The sequence below is a fragment of the Primulina eburnea genome, unplaced genomic scaffold, assembly GCF_022965805.1.
Source record: "Primulina eburnea isolate SZY01 unplaced genomic scaffold, ASM2296580v1 ctg1038_ERROPOS4800000, whole genome shotgun sequence".
Lineage (NCBI taxonomy): Eukaryota > Viridiplantae > Streptophyta > Magnoliopsida > Lamiales > Gesneriaceae > Primulina > Primulina eburnea.
In genome coordinates, this window is record NW_027330581.1 from 519,006 (window position 1) to 527,519 (window position 8,514).

Sequence of the window (8,514 nt, forward strand, 5' to 3'; positions counted from 1 at the left end):
ATGTTTAGTCGCGCCCGAGCGGTGTAATTTTACTGCCCGAATGCCGACTGTGCTGGAATTCTTTTTTTTTGGGCAGAGGCATTCGCGCTCGAGCGGTAAACTTTTACCGCTCGGTCGCGAGCCTTTGCCCAATTTTTCTATTTTTTTTATATAAGCAAGTAAAATAATAAAAATAAAAATATAAACTAACATAAAAAAAAAAAACCATTCTTGGTACACCTCAACAAAATGGTATAGCTGAAAGGATGAACAGAAACCTAAATGATCGTGTTAGGAAAATGAGATTGCACTTTGGATTACTCGCTAGATGAAGAACTTTTTTATGTGGATGACCAATTGAAGATAACACCTGTATATTTATAGGGAAACCAGAAGGTTGATCTTCTCTGATTTGCGCCTGGTGTTGCCTAAGATGTTGGCAACATACTTCATCATCTGTAACCAAACCAGTCGAAGCTAAATCTATTTTTAGGGAAAAGCCTTCTGAGTGTTATATGCTCTTTACCTCACATATTCAAGCTCAAATAGATTTTTGTCGGCATCAAATTCAGACAACAAGAGAGGTTATTGCATTTTATGAAGCCCGAGTGGCTAAGTTTGAGTTGTTGTTGGAAGTAGCTATCCATTTCTTTGCTGAAACACAAGGGGGAGTAGAAGTAGAAGACAAAGCAGCTGATGTGAAAATGGATGAGTTTTATGCTTATCTTGATGGTGATCTTAATGGAGATACTGTTGGAGAAGCTCCGTAGTTTGTTTAATTTTTCTTTGATAGTTTTTATATTTGAGTTTTTAGTTCTATTTGCTTAGTTATCTTGTTCGGTTAATGAAATTTCTAAGTTTTCTAGTTTACGAGTTATGATACCTATTTGAAAACATTGTACTAACATATTTGAATTCAGGAGGAGATAACTATCTAACTCAGAGGGAATTATGATACAGGCGGAAATAATATATGTAAGAAAGATAATACCATTTTTTTATGTTTTGTACCGAAAGACAAAAAATAGGAGATTGAAAGGAATATTTTATTCATTAATTAATTTTTTCTTGTTGATAATATTATGATATTAATATATATGATTTGCTAGAATATTGATATTTATCATAAGATATCTAGATATTATACTATTGTACAGAAGAGTTTACTTCCAATGAAATTCTTCTTTCCATATTTGTATAGGACTCTATACAAAAATAAACTCTATTGCAAAGGAAGTCTATAAATAAGAGATTGTTGCTGCTGCGTGCGTGTGGATTTTGGAGTTGAAGGAGAGCAGTGAAACATCACAGGAAGAGCAAGAAACTACATCAGAGACCTATTGAAGTGTTGAGAACATTCAAATCACAACACCTAATCACTGTTTTGATTAGCGTGTTGTTTATTCGAGAACTTCGGCTTCATGCTTGTTGCATCCATAATTTTGGTTAGATGGTTTGATATATATGTTTGGATGCACTTTGTTTCCTCACTTATTAAGGGAGTTAGCGTTTATTTTTTCCACTAATATTGATTTTTGTAAGCTGATAAGTTTTCTAATGAACAAGTATAAATAATTGTGCATCATTTATTCTTTCTTATTTTATTAATTATAGTTTATTTGTGTGTGTAACAATACATTCCACTGTTTGTTGTGAATAGATGTTACAACACTTACACACAACACCTAAATATGATAGACCCGATCTTAATGTTTTTGTACTTTTATATTAAATAACATTCTTTCAAAGCGAAAAAAAGGTAAAAAGAAGTAGGACATTACATTTATTTCTTGAATAGCTTTAATGCATGTGCAGCCACTAAACAACCACTAGTAGAAAATCGTTTTTTCTTTAGATATTACATGAATTAATATGCGGATAATTATCGAAGTAGACGTATGTGAAGTAAAAATGTATGTTTTTTACTTGGGATTATAACCGAAATCGTAGGCCTTAAAATAACAAAGTATTTGTCCTGTTCAAGGAGGCAAAACGAGTTTGAAATTGGAACATTTTTGAAGTAAAATAATATCGGTTTTGTTACTTAACAAAACAAATGATCACATATAACTTAATAAGTTACATTGATCGACGAAGTAAAATACGTCTTCTACTTGCCAAAATTTGAATTTACCGAAGTATATATTTATTGCTTCGTCATTTTTCTGTGATGTAGAAGTAATAGACTACATTTAACTTCATTTTTCAAATAAAGTAATGAATTTTGTACAAATATATAACAGTTCCTTAATATTTACGATTAAAAATGAATTAGAGTAACTAAATAATTTATTCAAAAAATGTTGTACAAGTCAAAAATTTGACCCAAAATATAGTTTAGCTACTAATGATAAAAAATTTACAATAAATTAGTGTTTTACTTTGCCAATATACCCGAGTATTCTGCTTGTATGGTCTAAAAATTCAAGTAACGTAACCTGACTGCTTGCAAATTTAGGGTATTTTTAAAAATGCTAATTAAATGTTTAAAATGCATGTTCATGACATGAATAGATATTTTATTGCATGGTTTACTAGAACTGCATAAATTAGGGCTTTTGGGAGTATTCGATGCTCGAACGAGGAACAGAGATCGGTGACAGTTTAATGAAAATATTTTTATTGAATAATTATTTTTAATTATTTAATGTATGATGTATTTAATAGGTGATTTTCGAAAATAAGGATTTTTATGATATTTGTACACGTCGAGTAATATTTTAAATCGGTAGCCAAGTTTAGCAAAGTGGGGGACTTTTAGACGGATCGGGTAATATTTTTTGGAAAAGTAACAAAAAAAATATTTTATGTGCATGTTATTAGACCTAATGAGCTTGTTTTAGTAGGATTTTGGGCCAAGACCTCTATCTTTTAATATTTTAATGTCTATGCCCATTATCCCACCATTCATTCATTTTATTCTTCACTCAAACCCTAGCCTCCCCCACCCCTCTCTCTCGGCCGCACACCCTCCCATCTTTAGCAGGTTTGTCACATTCTTTTTCAAGAAAAATCGTAAGGGTTGCGATCCCAACCCTATGGTATTCGTCTCTCACGTCGTTTGTGTGAATTTTCGAACGTTTAGACGCTAAGGCATGCTCTATACCTCCGTTTTCTCATCTTTCACATCCTATTACGTATTTTGATTGATCTTGCATGCCATGTGATCGAGCAAAACTTGCACCGTAAAACTCTTGGTCAAAATTAATAATATTCAAGCTCGAAATAATCGCAAGTGCACAATGTCAAATTATAACATAATGTACTGGATTACGAGTATCGTTCCACTAGAGACTGTATTTGGCAATTATTATTTTTAGTTATTAAATCTTTTGCAACGAAATTTGGAGGATTGTTTTCTACTACTATACTCAAATAAAAACTCAAAGCTAAATTTCAAGAATCAAATAAGGAGATAGAAAATCTAGAAAGGTTAATTAAGATTAAACGAGAAATGAATTTGTTGGGAATTTCTGTTCACCTACCCCTCTTTATTTACTTAATTCGTTCGATAATGATCTAAGCTTCAGACATGATTTCCTATTCAATTGAACACGCCCTCTCGATCAATGTCAAACTAATTCTACTCGGTGAAGTAGTTAATTTTCTTTAATTATTTATTAAAGGTGAATCGCATATCGTTCTATAAAATCCCATAGCTTTTACCCTACCAGCACTACAACAAAAATGACTTTCCGCAGCGCGCATATGAGCTTTCCGCAGCGCGCATTGCACGCTACAAAGTTACAAGCTGTTAAAAGTTCAAGATTATCCGCGGCGTGCATTGTACGCTGTTAAAACTATTATTAACGGCGTGCAAATGGACGCTGTTAATACAACTTTCCGCAGCGTGCATGCGTACGCCGTTACTAGACATAAAAAAACAAAATATTAGCGACGGTTTTGGATAAAACCGTCTCCTATCAGCGACGGTTTATAAATTAAATACCGTCGCTAAAATAGCGACGGAATTTAAAAAAAAGACGGTTAAAATTTAGCGACGGTTATAAAAGCCGTCGCTAAATTTTGTGTAAATATAAAAAAAAATTACTTTATAATTTAATAAATTTTAACAAATAAAAATTAAAAAATTAAACAAAAATGGAAACAAAAACAGGTATCTAAATCGAAACTAAAGTCATATAAGTGTAGAAAAATTTTAAGTGTTGTTAAATAGTGTGGAGGAAATGAAACGGAGATCGGTTTAAATAGATAATTTGCGCTTTTTTGCGACGGTTATTTATTAAACCGTCGCCGATTTCTTTCTATTAGCGACGGTTATCAGTTAACCGTCGCCGATCTACATCAGCGACGGTCGTTGATCACCCGTCGCTAAATGTGGCATTAAATTGTGTAAGGCGGCGACGGTTATAGATCAACCGTCGCTAATTGTGACCTTAAATTGACTCATTTTCCGCAGCGTGCTAATAATATGCATGCCGTGAATAATACTATTAACGGCGTGCGATTAATGTACGCCGTTAATATCTGAACACGAATTTTTTTTTAAAAAATGATTTATTTTTAACAGCACACATAAACTTGCACGTCGTTAATAATTCTATTAACGGCGTTCGTTTATTGTGAGCTGTCGTTTATATAATTTATTAACAGCGCACAAAATTGCAAGCTGCAAATATTACTATCAGCAGCGTGCGTTTAATGCATGCCGTCCATAGTAATATCCGCAGCGTGCTTTAAAAGCACGTTGTTAATAGTATCAAGTTACTATCCGCAGCTTGCTTTATATGCACGCCGTCGATAGTACTATCAGCAGCGTGCTTTTAAAGCACGCCGTTAATAGTATCAAGTGTAACACTATTAACGGCGCACAGGTCGGTGCATGCCGTGAAAAGTCGTATTCGGAGCGTGCTTTTAATGCACGCTGTTGATGACGTGCTGCGGAAAGTCATTTTTCTTGTAGTGCAGACTATAACTATCGGCGCGTATCCGACTTCATTTTTCTATGTAAATTGTAAATCCACAGACTATGTTACTCGTTCATAGCACAAGCTATTCTCTCAAACTCTCTCGCGATTAAAAATTTGTTATTAAAGTTAGCTACGCTCTAACAACACGATAACACAATAGCATAATCAAGAATAAATCAAAAATCAAACTATGAATTAACTAAATCAGTTTCGGGGTATGATCCCCTTTAATCCCAACAAATATTGTAAGTTAGCTACTCGAATTCATAGTAAAAATAAACACAACAATGTTTAAATGAGAAAAACTAGATTAGAAATACTACTCGTGACGAAAGTGCGAGGAACGGTTTCCGGAAATCTTCGAATCTTTTATCCAAGCCTCTGATCCAAGATTTTTCTCCTTGTCGCCTTCCTTGGCTGCTCTCACTGATGTCTGAATGAGTGAAAATCGTCCCAAAATCTCGTCCATATCCACCTTCTTGAGAAAATAAGGAAGAAATCGGCCAAAAAATCTTTCCAAAATTAGGTGGTGCTCAGGCGGTCAAGTCTTACTGCTCGAGCGCCACACTCTTTGTTTTCAACTTTTTATCGCATCCAACCTTTCTCGAGCGGTAAAATTTTACCTCTCGAGCGCCAAGTCTTCTGTCAATTTCTTCGGAACTCACACCTCTTGCGCCCTGGCGTTAGAATATTACCGCCTGAGCGCAACGTCCTCTGGACATTAACTTAGCAATTCACATCTCGTGCCCGAGCGATAAAATATTACCGCTCGTGCGCCAACTTTCTGCTCGTTGTCCTCTTGGTTTGCAGATTTTAGTTCCGATTCCAGTTTTTCGTCCATTTTACCTGCAAATTCATCACGTTGAAGAGAGACAAAATCATTTGCATATGCTTATGCTGAAACCAACAAAAAGTAAATTAAATGAACAAATGCACAATGTAAACACACACAAAACTAATGCAATAAAACATGTAAAAAGGACAGCTATCAACCCCATCATACTGACCTTTTGCTTGTCCTCAAGCAAAACAGGTCACAAACCACGACCAAGACATGAAACAAAACAAAAAATAAAAGTACTAAAACAACTCAATGGGTGGCGAAACAGCAAAGTGACAACTCATACCTCAGCGGGTTTGTAAACCACATCCAATTAGTCAAATCACAACATCCATTAACACCCCTTTCAAAACACCACAAAACATTTTTATTTTGCCAGAAATTGTGGTCGTGTGTGTGTGTGCTGTGGATTTTACTAGCTTGTGCTTCAGATCTTCGTAAATTATGTGGGTCTCCGAATCAACAATTCAACGCAAGTTCTCTCTCATGAGTTCTTTTTCTATTCGGGACCAACCAGTAAACACAAAGTGGCAGGATTTCATAGTTGTACAACAAGATTTAGGGAGTCAATATCCATAAGTGCTCAAGTGGTTCAAAAAGATTGGGAGTACGTAAATCATTTTCACTATGCACTTTTCAGAAATTTTATCTGACATTCCTCAACGCCTTACATATCCATCTTTTTAGCCTTGTGATAGGATTTCATCCCTTTTTTGCTCCCCCACACCTTAGATCCCCTTTTGTTTCTCACATTTATTTAAGTGCATAGTTTTCTCGTGCGTACTCCCTAGGCTTGGAATATAGGGTATGTTCATTTATTTGGCCTAGAGATGAATTTTCAGGTCCTATGCACGATTGGGATGAAGGGTATTTGAGGTATACTTTGATTTTTTACTCGAGTTCATACTACTGGTCAGTCATTCCTTTCAACAGATATTCATTCAAGTTCTACTCGCATCTCATGTTTTATTCAGTTTCCCTCACAGATTATTTTGAACTTAACTGTCATTCACACCACTACCAAAACCCACTATATGTGCATAAATAAAAATGACAGTTCATAAACATGCAGTTCATTAATCCAAAATCATCATTGGTTACCAACCGACTTGTTTCACCATCAAATGACACACATACAGTACACAAACGAAACGACTCCCTCATACTAAGTGTGTGCAATGTCCCGGTTGCACAAAAGACCAAAACACAAAAATGCAAACACGGATGCAGACACAAAAACAAATGCAAAATAAATGACAGAATGAAACAACACTAAGAACAAAAACATAATGCAGTAAAAAATTAAAATGAAAAGAAGGGGAAACAGTGAACTCCCCTTATCACGGCTCATCTTTGTCATTCTGTGGCGATGGCACTCCCGATGCATCCCTTTGCTGCTGATAGTCATACTGAAAATGGAACGGGGAAATGAACGGCGAAGGTGGTGTATGGTCCCTGGGTCAACACCCTCTTGGACAAGCATAGTGCGCATCATGGACTCAACATAGGCGAACTGCTCATTGAAGTTCGAGTTCACTTGAATGCAATAGTTTCATCCTTTTGTACCTCGCTCTTGTGGGAGACTGGCGTCATTATCCTTGCCAAAAACAAGTACCAAAGGGCAGTGTCGGCCTTCAAATATCTCTCATCAAAATAACTCGGTGAGCCTCCTAACGGTTTCCAGGCCGCCCCTGGATGACACATTGTTTCAAGGATAACAGTGTAATCAGGGGCAGCAACCAATGCCTCAAATGTGGAGTCATCTACCTCGGGTGTTTCTAAAAGTGTGTTAATCGTAGTAGAATCGAATGACACAAGTCTACCCCGAACAAAGGCCTTGCCATCCTTCTATTCACACGCATTGGCATAAAACTCTCTAACCACATACACAACAGCAGAATTCAGCTGACTTTCAAACTTCACCCATCCCCGCCTCTCCAACTCCGCAATAGTATCTAAGTGCCTATCTTCGAATAGCATACGAAATCCTCTCTCGGCAATTGGCTTTCTATGTATTTTAGCATGATCATATCGAGCTCTAGCCAACTCATTCACAAAGCAGGTTCTATCAAATGACGAAGATGAAGAAGAAGAACCGGGGTTATCTTTTTGTTTCTTGGGAGCCATGGAGGAAGATGATGGAGATGGTGGATGACCGTGTCTTGTAGAAGATGACTGGAGAGCGGGAGATGCTTGATTCTTAAGGAAGAGTGCGCCCACGGTGCTTGAATCTTGATGTGGGAGTTACTTTGCTGCAAAAAAAAAAAACGAAAAGAGGGCGAAATTTTGTGTTAGGGAATTGAAATTTGGTGTGCAGAATGGGGGAAGGGAAAGGGGAGTCGTGACTTTATGTGCAGTTGCGCCTGTGCGGTATAATTTTACTGCCCGAATGCCGATTGTGCTGGAATTCTTTTTTCCAGCAGAGGTGTTCGTGCTCGAGCGGTAAACTTTTACCGGGAGTTGTAAAGTATGACATTTTCACCTTCCTTGTATTCCCTTTCGATGATTCGCCTGTCATGAGCCCTCTTTGTCTTTTCCTTGTATGACAGTGCGATACCATACGCCTGATTCAGGAATATTTCCAACTAGTCCAATTGAAGTAAACGTCGTTCACTTGCATCAGTAAAGTTAAAGTTTATTGATTTTGTTGCCCAGTTTGCCCGATGCTCTAACTCTACAAGTAAATGACATGCTTTACCAAACAGTAGCCTATATATTGTAGTGCCTTTAGGTGTTTTAAAAGCAGTCCTATATGCCCAAAGA